We start from the raw sequence: 14,421 nt of genomic DNA, 5'->3' as shown, positions 1-14,421 counted from the left end.
TCCTGGCTGCGGATTGGAAATTTTTGCCTCTCTATTTATTTTTGTGTTACAGTCCTGCTTGCCTGATAGATGTCCCCACACCCTTGGCCTCTGCTTTGATGTGGATTATCATTAAGCCCCCTGCTTGCCCCCAGTCACACTGTCAGCACCTTTTGATGTTTCCTATGTGGCCTTCCAGATAGAATTTCTAATAAGGGGTCATTATCATTTTGATTTCTTGAATGGGAAAGAGAGCCTCTGGCACTAACGCCAAAGTGTCTGTTGGAAAAAGAACTAGTGCTGATGACAAGTGCAAGTGGCAGCATTGCTGAGCTAGCTGTATAGTCTTTAATGGCAGCAATACACACAATAGAAGCAGAGTGATGGCTAGAATTTAAGAGTCTCATTTCAAAACATACATGTTGTACTGTCTATATACTTTTGATATCAAAATGCAACCTGATTAAGGGCTATATAAATAATCTTGACTCGATTTATTGACATGCTAGAAGCCAAACCTGTAACTGAATATTAATCAATTGGTCTTTGTGCATTTATTTTGCGCGGTAAATTAGAAATAATGTGCCGTTTTTTCAATAATGGGATGGATTTTTTAAAATCTAGTTCATTGATTAAATGAAATAATAATTGACAGATTAATCGATTGTCACCCAAAATAAATTAAACGCAACCTCATTTTTACCATTTATGTTCTCATCTTCTCCATTTTTACCACTGGGTGATTTGTGCTAAAAAAAAAAAAAAAGATGACTATTTGATGTACTCATAGTGATTACAAACAAATATGGTATTTGTTTGCTGATTACTGAATCCATTATGACGCAATATTTAACAAAAGTTGCTTTTAGTCTTATGCTAAACATCTGAATCCTAAACAATCTTGTAAAGAATACTTACTATGGCACTTAATGTATTGTGATGCTTCATAATTTTATTAAAAACTCCAAGTTGACCTCTGTAGTAGTAATCGCTTCTCTTTCTAAGTCTGACATTTGTCCGCAGCTCATCAGTTAATTATAACTAATGACCCTGTATTTTTTGTGTGGATCTTTAGAAGTTTTGCAAAGCTGGACTTTCTGTAGAATCCTGCTGCTTGAGTTGTCTGCAGCTCATCTAAGAGGTCTGGTGGTACTGCTTTGTCACAGTGATGAGAGATCAAAGAGCCTCCTTAGCATCAGGAAGAACTCAAATGGCAAGCTTGGCCTGTTGAGGTTGACATCAGGACATAAATAATGACCTGTCAGAAATGCAAAACCTCTAATGGAGCAATGAAACATTGCAAAAAGAGAGCTTTGTCTATTTGTGAATGAAAAGAAGCATAAGCAGGCCTTCAGCCAGGTCATAGTGCCTAATTTCGGGAAGCCTTGGCCGAGGGTAGATGGGATTACAGTAAGTGTCAGAAGAACAAATTTGAGGGTATACAGAGGATTGCCCTTCGGTGCAAATAAATGCAAGTACCTATCTTTGAATTGTGTGTACATACTGTAGTTGTGAAACCAACACTCAGTGAGTGAGCCACAGTGCAGCGACTGAAGTGAAATGACCTAATAACTAAATCATGTTCACATTGGGCTATCGTCTACTTTTTAATGCAGACGTCACGTACTTGTAAAGCTGGCTCAGCACTATAGCTTTGTGGAACCTGTTAATTGGATTTCTAATGATGGCACAGACTGGATATAAAGTCAAGGTCAGAATCATAGGCTGGCTCCGAGCCCTGAGTCCTTATAGACGCACATCTCTTCATATCTGAATGCATCTCTGGAGAAGGACGGTGACGTTAATTCTATATTCATGAATTGCAATATTGCACACTTTTAATCACCCTGGATCACATTTTAAGATATCTTTAGTTCTTGGTTATTTCTGGCTACATTTTCAAGGTTGTGAGAGCTCAATTAACAAGTTGAGCAATGTGATAATGATTGCTGGGAACATACATATGCGGAAGTCTAACTTTGGGTGCAGTCATTCTGGATCGTCTGCCATTACTTAAACCGGCCTGATTATCGGTTTGGTGTATAACGGCCTTAAAAAAGAACATGGACAGCTTTCGTTGCAAAGTGTTAAGAAAAAGACAACACATCCTAGCAAAGGCTAACAGAACCAGTTCAGGTCAGTCAAACGAAATGACTGAGTGGGTAAAAGTTGTTGTAACAAGTAGTAACCAATCTCTAGGTGATAAGGATTTAATGAAAGTAAATGTTAATTGTGAAGAGTTCTACCATGTAGCTTCTCTCCAACTCTTCACACTTTGTTCATAGTCGGGCCACCCTCGTCTTACTCACTACGGCGGTAATGCTTTGGAACGGAGAAGCAAAGTCACAGTACATTAGTTTAGTGGTGGCTGTTGCTGCAGAGAGCTATTACTCTTCCTTGACAGTATCAAAGAGACCGATAGAGCTGGGCTATACCTACCATTCCTCTCTCTCGCTCACTCTCTCACCATGCACCACTCACAGGAAATTGCCTCATACTTCAGCAGGCAAGAGGTGAAACAGCAGTGACACCAATGCATGTGTCACTTTTTGGGCCCAAGACCTGGGTGGGAGTGGATTTTGGTGTCACGCACAAATGCGGCCTTGGGACAAGTTGAACAATGTCCTGAGGAGGAGAGGCGAGACAGCGCTTCTAAAGCGGACTTCTGATGCTCTCTCTCAAGCTGATTCATTCCTGATCCTCAGTACTTAGAAGTTTTTTGATACATTTGAAAGAAATAACAGCAGTGAAAATGACCTCCTTGGAGGGGGTTAATGATGTAAACAGTAGAATGACACTTTCAGAGAGATATTGATTCAACAGCACGTTGAAACCTCCAAGGTGGAACATAGTCTGTTCCACGATCCTGGCGAACCTGGTCTTTGGAAGCTACCTGCTGCTTAAGGGAAACCGTGTTGGTGACGTTTGCTCTACAACAAAGCAAGATCCGTATGGTGGCACTGGAAACTAGTAGATTGTAATCACATGAACGGTGTGCAATTTTCTCTTCTGAAGTCTTGTAAAAAAAAAGACGATCTCACTGAAACAGAGTGACTGAAATTCAGTTTGGTTTCAGATGCAAGTAACACCACAAGGGCCTAAATATGACAAAAAAAGACAAATCAATGTGTTTCATTTGAATGTTAAAAATATTTTTAAGAAATACAACACAATGGAACTCATGAATTTGAAATGCATGTCAGAACGGCATGTGTCTTAATCCTGCCAAGTAAAAACAACAAGCTAATAATTTGATATTTCAACAGCTTCACATCAGTCAGCATGTTATTCTCACTGAAAAATAGATTTTTGAGCATTTATCAAGACATGCCTGGTAGCCAAGCAACTGTAACTGTTTGATGTTTGCGGATAAAACATAAACCCAGCCTGAGCATCTTGCCACACCCCACCCATCCTTCTGTGCACACGTCTCAAGAGGACGAATGTTGACTGTTATTATAAAGCAGCCATTGTTGTGATCACTCGTGCTGTCTGTCCTCCTCTCCTTCTTTCTGGGTTTCATTCATTTTGTGCCGCACGGGCATGGGTGGGGTTGCGGGAGGCGTGGAGGGAGGGGAGGGGGGTACTGAGCAGCCCATCGCCTCTGCAGCCCTGTGATTAGAAAAGCAGGGAGGGAGAGTGCTTCTCAGCAGGGCTCTGTTTTATATTCATCAAAAGAGCTGCCTTTGATTTGCTCCTTCTTTGACGTGTGACAGCATGGACTGCAGCAGCACACCGCTGCTAAGGAAATCGTGCATTTTGTGCCCTCTCACTCCCGACCCCCTCCACCTTTTCCCCCTTCTTGCCTTGCACCCCCCCGAACGCAATCATCCCCAATACTGCAGACCACCACTGCCCCGCAACCCCAGCTCCAACCTTGTAGCCTATCCCTCAGGCCAATGCAACCTGAGCTTATTAATTTCTCCATTATGATCAGTATTGCCAATCTACACAAATCATCAGACCTGTCCCAAGGTCATCCAATGCCTCTGCCTTTTCCATGCACTGAGCATCTTGAAGGGAAAAAACAGACATGCTGAAAACTGAAGACAGCCTAGCTGATTCCAAGTCACAAAAAACGGGATACAAAGCCCACGCAATCGGGCAGGATGATGACAATGACTATGGTGAATGTTTAACTATTTATGCATTGCGATGATATTGCGTATATTCTGTGTGGACTGACTGCAGTCATAGTTTTTTTCGAGACACCAACCAGCCATTATAAATGCTGCATCCAAATCACATTTTACATTAGATAATAAATGTACGTTTGTTTTTGGGACCGACGGAGAGAAATGATTAATGTCTATGTCCACTTTAGATTTGGGTTTTTGCTTTTGAAGACTATATCTAGCTGAGAGTATGCGGATCACCAAATAAATGAATTAAGTGTAACCGACATGAAAACCATAGAGTAATCCATGTGAAGAAATGAAAGTAATTATGAAGCTAAGACAAGATGGAAAACTATTCAAATGAATTACCAGAAGAGAGGATGAATTTTCCTTACTAAACAGAAGACAGATGGCCGTAACCCCTCCCAAAAAAGCCTGTAATAGAAGAACGCAAAAGTACAACAAAACGACTCAATCAGTGTCATATCCGGGTCTAAACATCTAAGAATAAAAGCTAAAAGGTTGATTGTCTTGTCTGGTATCCACCTCGTGATATTAAAATGTCTAAGCCAAATGTTCACGGTCAAAAAAAACAAAAAAACACAAAATTGGATTGACCTTAATGTTTCAATACTTTAGGAGAAGCATGAATGTGAGCTTTGTGGCTCGGCAAGGTGAAGGGTGGGGTGGGGTGGGGTGAGGGGGTCGTAGTGTTTTGACTATAGAGTGACCTTCACTTTGACAAAACCTGTTTCCCTTTATGTTGACACAGAAGCCCATCCTATAACCACCCTCAAGTAGCATATCAGTCAATTCAGCCCAGTCTGTGATAACTCATGCTGCGCTCACATACACATTCAACAGACACATTCACCTCACTGTTCAAACATTGTCCTCAATTTCATTGTGCTCTGCACATACACACACACACACACACACACCCCGCAATATTTGAACAGGGTTCCTCCGTAGCACAGAGACTCAGCTGGTTATTAACAGCATGAATAATTTAACAATTATTCAACTCTGCAAACACAGTCTAGGATATACAAGTGGGACAGATTGTGTGAGCAAAAATGTGTAAAGGTCTGTGCGTGCTTTGGGTGCATGCATCCGTGTGTGCACTTTTGATACATGAGGGGGAAAACTAAGGGTATTGGCTCGCTTATTCTTTATCCTCGCAGCGTATGAGCTGACAAGGTTACACAACCGAGGTTAGACGTAGTGCTTGTGACAATGGCAAAGAAGGCTGGGTGGTGTACAAGTAGCATACAGTGCAAAAGTGATTGTTGTGGTTGTGAATCTGTAGGGTAGGGCGGTATTTTAACAACGTAGATCCTGCTTTACTCTTTCATACTGCACGTTTGACGCTCCCCAATCCTACATTCTCATGCTGTCCAGCAGATGTCCTCAAACATTCCCTCGTTTGACTATTTAGGCTAGACACCCAGTTTTGGGGGGATTGTTTTTTAGCAGAACAACCCAAAGTTGGGTCAAGGTGACAGAAATGAACTGGGTTTTAACATGGTTTTTCATATGCCTCGTCCAACATTAGAATGTGGATGGTTTGAAATGGAAATGGAATGGAAAGGAGGTGTTCCCATGTGTGACTGCAAGTTAGTATTTTTCTCAGTCTGTGCATGGCTATGTCCAGATTTGTGAAAACAAAAGGGCGAGACAAGCAATTGGCTGGGCTGTGAGCATGAGCAGAGACAATGAGTGTGCAGACGCTGGACCGTGTGCATCTGTTCTGGCAGTGAACGTGATTGTGTTTTGATTAGCTCTCAGTGGTGCGCCAAGTTCAGGGCTTCTTGCAGATCTCACATCCACATCGTTTTCCCAATTTGACAGCTGATGGGATTGCAGATGGAATGTGTGTGTATGAATGCCCTGCAATATACATAAATTAAATTCTTTTCTCAGCCTTTCAACCTTTCGCGCTCTCGTTTTCATTCTATTCCTCCGCTGCTTTTATAGTCAGCCATTGTGCTGTGCCATTTCCATTGCTTGACGCTTTCTACAAAATACAATACAGCTTTCAAATCCAGTGCCGTGCCCTATTTCTTCTGCCAATTCCTGATACTAATAATATTTCATTCTGATTTTACCATACTGTGTCTGGTTGACTCATGGACGATACATATTTGACAAAAACACTATGTAATGCACTGTAGCGTACTTCAAATAGAATCCAATACTCTCTCACAAAGACACAAAGTTAAGTCAGAATATTAACAACACCTTTGTGTATTCAGCAGTTGAAAAGAACTGTCCATGTCAGATATTCATGTAAATGTTGTTCATTATATGATAGAAAATGTATTTTTCTTTCTTTTCAGCCCAGGCTTGTCACATATGCAATTTCCGCTCTTTTATAACATTCCTTTTATCATGCCTCTCAAGATAGAGGAGACCAAATAGGCAGAGAGTAGCCTTTTCGATCAGCAAATCTGCCTTTGTTTGTAAGAAAAAAGAGGGTTGAGTTGCTTTGCTGCTGACGGAGAAATATTAATTAAAATGTCTATAAAGGTTTCACATTCATAGCTGTAGCTGAACTCCCCTTTGCTTTGTAAAATGCCTTTTCATTTGAAGATTTTCTATCACCATTCTGTCCAAAATGTGCAGGTGGGTGTAAAGGAAACTGTACTCATTTTATTTGCGGGAATTAAAATCAAGCACTTACACTACTTAATGTTGTATGACTCATATAATATCTCTGCAACTATATCAGAAATGTGCTGTATGTTAATACCCATTTTTATAGGTTCTTGTTTACTGCAGAGTCTCGGGGAGAGCAGAAAAGAAGACACTTGCTGTGGATAGCAAGAAATAATCAGTGCTGTAGCAAGAGTCAGGTGACAGCATGTTCTCCTCGTAGCTCGTAAAAGTTAATTAAAGAAAAAAAGGAATTTTTATTATGCTCCGTAGCTCAAGCACAGGCTCTTGGCTTCTGCTTAATAACGACCGCTCCTGAAGCTACTGTCAAGAGAAGACCACAGTTGAATAATGGCTGACTACAGATGTGTGTACAGCGTGTGAGTGTGTGCCCTGCTCAGTTCACTTTTTCATGTTATGAATTTCAATGTCACTGATTCACTCACTCGGCAACATAAACACAAGCTAGGCTAGGACTAAACAGGCCAACATTTCCAAAAAGGTATGTTAACGTAAACATAAAAAGTGCACTGACGTTTGTTTATTAAATGGTTTACTTAGTTCTTACTCAGTTTGCTGCATGCTCTGGGTTCTTCTGGTGATTTTAAAAGTTGCTGATTTAAAGCTTGCATTTAGTTTGAAAGTCAACCCAAGCAGTGGCTCAGCAAGGACTTTACTGCTGTCATATATACTGTTGGATTAACAAAAAAATTATTGTTTCCAATTAATCCCCATTAAATTTGAGTGTGCCCATAAGTCTGATTATTTTCTTTTCAGAAATGTGCCATGGTCTACACTCATGTTAGTAATCAGTTGTCAGCTCTATGTTGCCAGGTAGGACAAAAATCAATATCATGTTTATTATTAACTGTGAAATCATAAAATAACTGTCAAATCATAAAATAGGGGTAAACTTAATAAACTGTGTTCCATTTATATTAATTATGTTAAACATTACGACGGAGTGATAGTGTTGAGTTGCTAGTTGACGATGATCTTGAGTGTAGGAGCCCTGAAAACAGGCTAACAAAAAGTGGTTTTTTTTTTTACAATATGTCTCTTTTTTTTATCTATCTGCCCCATTCTTAGAACAAATTTGCTATATTTTATTTTTACACGGTAAAATTATAACGGAACCCTTTGTGGATGTTCTGCTTGAAGCTGTATATGCAGTTCTATCTCTAATATTCTGTTTTCCTTTCTATCTCCTTTCCGGCAGGTCGCCCTGAGCCTCATTAATGCTAATTTATGCAGCCTGGCTGGCACAACACTCGCAGGGAGGGGTGCTCTTCCTTGATTAGCAGCAGTGAGGGTAGGGCTATGGGACGCCGGGGTGAGGGTGACCTGGACAGACACCTCATTTAATTTAATACATTGGAGCATGCAGAAGCGGGGGAGTTGAGGCGAGGGAGGGAGATAATCAAGAGGCTGGGCCCTTATAAATGTGCTCTGAGATGACAGAAGAGATTGGATTTGGAAACCAAGAGCAAAGCCAAGCGGAACACAGTTGATTGATTCCATTCAAGTGATCGTACTCACTGATGAGGAATGAGTTATATTATTTATTTTCTTCTTCGGGGAGGGGGATCTAACGAGACCCCCCCCCCCTTTTTTCTTTTTGTAAATTAATCAGAAGCATTTTCATTACCTAGTATTTCTTATTCAGCAAACATTCCCCTTTAGGGTGTACCTTCACCGAGATAGTCCAGTCCAGTGGGAAAGTGTTGTAGTCATTCTGAAGAATTAACACAGCAGAAAATCGACACAACTAATGATTCCCTGTTTTTTCCACAAAACTGCCTAATTCCCTCCTAAAAGATGGCCCAAAATGTGGCACAGCCCAGGAAAATTCCTTAAATTACCATGCAGATTTGGATCAAAGTGCAGATCCATTAATTGTTTTCGTTACTGCCAGAACTGACTCAATTTGTCTAGCAGGTCCTTGGCACCCAGCTTTGTAATATGCTTCACTACAGGACTGGAGTGGAAGATTAAAAATGTGATTTAGGATTGCCTTCTTTTTTTTCTCTCAAGCAGCAGCACATGTCTGCTAATGGATATTCCATGTCCCACAAATTCAGCTTTGTCCTGTTCTCATCTTGTGTATCCAGCATCACTGTTTGGCCTTAGGGGAATACTGTGCTCTACTGAGTGCCATTTTCTTTTTTTTTTTAATCCTGTAAAATTTGTGTCGCCGAATGCTCAGTAACAGGCAAAATAAAACATCTGTGCTGTCCAATAAGAACTGGAAACAGCTCTTCTAAATCCATGTTTCCACCAAGGGACACTGCACAGTTCAGTTTACAAGGCGGCATTTGGATACCATTAGGAGTTTAGGCAGCACAGTGATAGCTCCGTCAGCTATCGTGGGTAAAAAAAAAAAAAAAAAAAAAGCCCCACCCATTCAAATATTGAGATGAAGCTAATTCATTTCAAAGCATTACAACTCAACTGATTTTGTTTCAAGAGTTTGAAGTCAAAATAAACAACTGAGATAAATTAATGTATTTGCACAAGTGTGCACACCCTCTTGTAACTTTTCTGTGATCAGAATTAACCAGCCACATTCAAACTTATATGTTAAATGGGAGCTAACAAACAACTGACACAATTTAAAAGTGTATCTGATCAATCCAAATATATTTCTGATGCTCTCGTAGGCTTTAGTAGCATGACGTTGTTAGCATTTTGATTTGGAGCTATTGTATGGCAGCTGGAACTAGGTCTTAGACAAGTGGAAGCAATTATGAACAGTTCTATATATCAGTCAGTGTTAGCACAAAACCTTCAGGCTTCTGCAAGAATGCAAAGGTCAGGAAAAGACTATTAGAACAACTGAAATTCATTTGGGCTTAATCAGATGCACTGTACATGACAAGAGTGTGCTGACAGCCGCTATAACATAATCTTGAATGAAATTAGTTAATTCTGAACACAGCCCCAAATCAATAATGGCAGAAAATATTTTGAAATGATTTGACATGCGCTTTGCTCTTTATACAACAAAAATCGGAGCAGTTTCATATTCACGGTTTAATGCCTGAGGATTTCAAAGCCAGAGAAATATAAACAAGCTTATAATGGAAAGGGGTTAAAAGAAGCAAGTAAGCAACAGTACCATTAACTCTTAACATATCACAATTACGGCTGTCTCAGATGGAGTTTACGCAGCATGCAGTCCCCTGAGCTCAAGGCATCAAGTGGTGAAAGTGCAAAACTGCATCACTCTCACTTGGAAAAATGAAAAAACGCCCATTGATGACTGAATGGGCGTTATCTCTTTTTTTTTTCTTTATTGTAGTTTTGTTTAAAAATTGAGCTAAAGACTTTTGGATTTGAATCCTGTTGAAAATAAAATGCAGTAGATGTGTTTTGCCTGCGTGTTTTTTTATCTTATGGATTTGCAAGATATGAGAACGTATAGCACAACTGTACATAGTTGTAGAGCAGGAGCTGAGGCTTTAAATACCATATGCACGTCCGTGCACTCCGTGCTGTGACGAATGTCAGGAAATCAGATGGTGCCCGATTATGAAAGCCTCTGTCTGCTTGATTTAGCCTCGTCTCTGCTTCCTAATGGGTTAATATCATTAAAGCAAACAAACTAAGCATTATTAGATTAGTCAATAGGACATGGAGACTGTTGCTGACAATCTTTTCGTTTTAATGAAATGCTGCTTGAAATTAACATTGCTTTCACTAATTTGATTTGGCATTGCCCCGAGAAATGCCAGACCACTCTAGTTTGCCTTCTGCAAGAGCAAGGTAAACATTATCATTCCTCTGCAAAGTTTGTTGCATCTGATTGAGATGCTGGCTGTGTGTCATATGATGTTTCGGGGAGAGAAAAATGTTAAAGGGACGTTGAATATAATCTATAACTGTATTGCAGATGATGCATTCATTTGATGGCAAACAGAAATCAAAGTTGTGCTTGGACTTAAGAAGGACCAGCGTGCGTGCGTTACCGGCGGTGTTTGCCGCATTGTTGTTGGAGGAAAAATTTTAGTCAGCATAAAGCGCCTTTGTGCGGTTCATTAATTGCATTTAAGAACAGACGCAATCTAGCAGAAAATCAGAACTTGCTTTCCTCAGCTTTCACAATACAAAGGCTCTGTCACCTCAAAGGCTAGGCAGATTCTTGTTTTACATTTACCTTTCAAAGTTTGCCCACGTTGTGAATTCGTATACAATACACTCGCCTGGAAGATTTAGCTTTGGAGAAAAACGTAATAGAATTAAATATATTGAATGGTAATCATAGTTTGAAAACATTTTCTATAGATGGGGAATATGTTCAGGAAATGCCAATGGAAAATGTATCATATCCTTCCTGCATTGAGAACTAGTTTTTCTCTTTTGATGTACCCTTTTGTGTCTTTTTATTTTTTACATAATTTTGTAATACGCTGAGAAATTCAATTAAGATGCCTCCTGACTGGAACGAAGCCTTTTGTCAGGGTGTCTTGTCTCTGAATTCCAGAATGAAACTTTAGGGAATCCATTTAAGATGTCCTCTACAGCTTTGGCTCTCTGAAAAATAAACGCTTAAAACTGGCGGTCACTTCCACGCCTGTTTAATAACTACTCAGAGTACTTGAGTGAGTGTGTTTAGCCCTGAATAAATGGAAGGCTTCTTTTTCAAAAAAATAAATTGAAGGGAAATGATTTATGCATAGGCTTCATTATCAAACCTGAAAAGTCAATTCTGGGAAAAGGCACAGCTGTTTTAGGAGCATTTCATATGAAGACACTCATGCAATACATACAAGTTGCGGGCTCTAAACAAAGTCTGTATTAGCATCAAAGAAGAGCTTGCCAAATATACTTGTCATTTGAATAATTACGGTCAATAAACTCTTCATAATGTAGCACTAACCTATTGCTATCTGCTATTGGATGGATGTTACGCAATCATTTCAATATAGCAGTGCAGTTTTTGTCTTCGATGTAACATTTGATTCTGGTATTTCTGGAATATCTGCCTCTCTCTTGTTTTTCCTTCCCAACCTCTTTTTTCTCTGCCTGGTGGCAAGAGGCAGCTTACAATGCTTTTCACGTTCATCTTCAAGTTCAGCCGTTGCTATGGGGGTTGCTACGGATTTAGCCGAGAGTGACGTGACAGGTCTAAATGTTGAAGGTGTCCTCTTTCAGAAGGCGATGAAGGAAGAATAAGCAATCACCTCGGAGTGATTCTCATTTTTCTTTCGAAATATTGGAATTAAGAAGAAAATACAGACACAGCACAGCAGTGCTGTAATTAAAAGAGGCAAGTCTTGGAACAATTGGGGAAATGTACCTTTTCCATCTATGATTTTTATACAGCAAACATGAGTTCATAACAATCAGAACAAGGTTTTAGGGAAGATCACTGACCTGATAAAAACACAACTCTTGACCGTAATCATAAGCCTGAAACAGCAACAGCTGAATCAGCAGAACATTCTGTCTCCTCTATCAAGCTTGATTGGTGTTTAAAATTTAGTTTGACCGTATGTTTATACAAAGCCCTGATGAATTTTTAGTTTGCTATGTGTGGGCTAAATGTCACACGTGTGTCATTGCATGAAATTGTTAACAAACAAAACATCAGAAAGTGGCTTCACTAGACATGTTCAATTGAAAAATTAAGTTTGAAAACATAAGCTCATGTTGCACAATTCAAATGACACAAGCCAAAAAGGTCAGTTTTCATTGTCTAGTGACAAAAAAAACATTTCTCGCCAGGTTTTTCCATGAGCTCAGTTTCTTAGGAGAAGCAGCATTTGCGAGTGGGCGAAGGACCAAAACATGGCCCAAGTCAGGCCCAAGTCTGCGGTAATCTATGACAACCTAACAATAATGCCCTCGACACATTTCAAGGCCTGGGAGAGAAAGCTCTGCCCTTTCTCTTGCTTCGTCTTCAACTGCCTTTCTCTGTCTTGCCTCCCTTAGCTGCAGCAGCCATCACACAACCCCCGGCAGCCTTTTTAGCTCAGAGGAAAAAAGAAAAAAAAACCTTGAAACCCGGATCAATAACTTAAGACTTGTCTTCCTAATTGCTCATTGGTCGACGTTGCCGCCAGAGGATCTGTAAGTGCATGTTCCGTAGCGTCATGTTTGTCTTTGCCTCCATTTCCAAACACTTTCCACCCAGTGTTTGGCTTGTTCTCTTCTCTCTCTGCCTCATTCTAGCCTCCATTTGTCTATGTGGACAAAAAACTGACGAGACAAGGATCTGTTCAGTTATCTCGATGGGATCAGATTCCAATGAGATACGTCTCTCTCGCACAGGCCCGTGACTTCCAGGCTCCTCAGGTAAATATACGGTTGACGAGCGGGGAGATTAGCTAGTTACACTCGCTGGCAATCTCGCTGAGCGCCAAGAAATTAGCTGGTCTCGTCTGGGTTTTTCTGAACGGCTTATTATACGATCTAATGCAGACACACTTTATGAGTGTGGCGCGTGGCGTGTGGAGAGGGCAGTATTGATTGTGCTCATTGTGAATTATGCGAATAGATAAAAGTGTGAGCGTGCATATATATTAGTCAATTATGAGTGCAGGTGCTAACGTAAAAATTCTGCTGAATAAATATGAAATATGCTTCTATCAGCATCCAACTTGTGTCTCCTCGACACCAGTCATTTGAGATGATAATTGGGATGGCGATGTTTGCCTTTTTTCTTGATGAGACGAGATATTGCGGTCGCTCTCCACCGCCTGGATTGAAATGTGTATTGATCACTCAGAGTCTCAGGAGCTCAAATCAAAACAGCAGTGCAGCCTCCCCACACTTGCATATAGTTGTGCCTTGGCTTTTCCACATCATATTTTCATAAAATCTCAAAACCCACTCCCTTAAAATACCCATTCTTGTGTCACTTAATAATGCACATTTGCTTGTATTTGTTCTCGCATTCTTTATCCGTTATTAGCGTGCTAATGTCCGGATTTAAATGAAGTATTGATCAGTTGGGGAGACTAGAGAGAGAGGGAGCGATTGTGAGGCAAAGACAGCAAGACCAGGGTTATCGTGTGGATCGCACACAGAAAGAGAGCGCTAACGGATGAGACACGTTTTAAGTGAATCCGCAAAATAGCTTTTTGCATAATCTTTGATCATAATTCAGGAATGAGCACCAGGCTCTTTTGGTTAACTTGATGACAACAATGAGGCTTTTAACCGGACGGAGATGGAAAGCGTCTCCATTTTTTTCTTTTTTTCTTGAAATTCAGGATTTTTATTAATTCCAGTGGAATACTTGCCAAGCCTGAATGCAGAAGCTCAAAAATGGTTTATCTTGCTTCCTGTTTGAGTCTCCATTTTGTTTGGCCGTCATTTCGTCGACGATGCCGCAACCTCGGACACCCTGGGCAAAGGGTCCGAATGAAGCCGAATCTAGGTCTGCTTGCCGTTTTCTTGCTGCCATCCTTTCCGTTTTCCCTCCCAGCTCTTCCTCTCTCTCTCTCTCTCATCATCTTTGACTCGCTCTCTCCTCCTTCCATCGCATCCTCTCATGTGATTGAGTAGAGCATCATTGTATTAATTAGGAGGTTGTTTATTGTTATTGACGCACTTACTGGATAAGCAACTGTGTGCCGTCTAGCTCGCCATCAACAAAAGTGTTGCCTAAAGCTAAATATAAGTCAATTCCCTGAAATTGTTTATAACTTTGTGCCAGAAATGC

General features: G+C 40.4%; 2 long non-coding RNA genes across 4 annotated transcripts in view; one reads left to right on the top strand and one right to left on the bottom strand.

The window, feature by feature from the left end:
- Positions 1-14,421, bottom strand: part of LOC148400578 (uncharacterized) — a 77,122-nt gene that overhangs the window by 24,052 nt on the left and 38,649 nt on the right. The window lies entirely within an intron of this gene.
- LOC148400577 (uncharacterized) overlaps positions 13,766-14,421 on the top strand; it is a 40,953-nt gene continuing 40,297 nt past the window's right edge. For all 3 annotated transcript variants that reach the window (XR_015857346.1, XR_015857348.1, XR_015857345.1), the window contains exon 1: positions 13,766-14,136. This is a non-coding gene — a long non-coding RNA (uncharacterized LOC148400577). The remainder of the gene's footprint in view (positions 14,137-14,421) is intronic.

The sequence above is a fragment of the Syngnathus floridae genome, chromosome 3, assembly GCF_059516105.1.
Source record: "Syngnathus floridae isolate MCC-2025c chromosome 3, RoL_Sflo_1.0, whole genome shotgun sequence".
Classification (NCBI taxonomy): domain Eukaryota; kingdom Metazoa; phylum Chordata; class Actinopteri; order Syngnathiformes; family Syngnathidae; genus Syngnathus; species Syngnathus floridae.
Note: the sequence above shows the minus strand (reverse complement) of the source record. Positions and strands in the feature narration are given on the sequence as shown.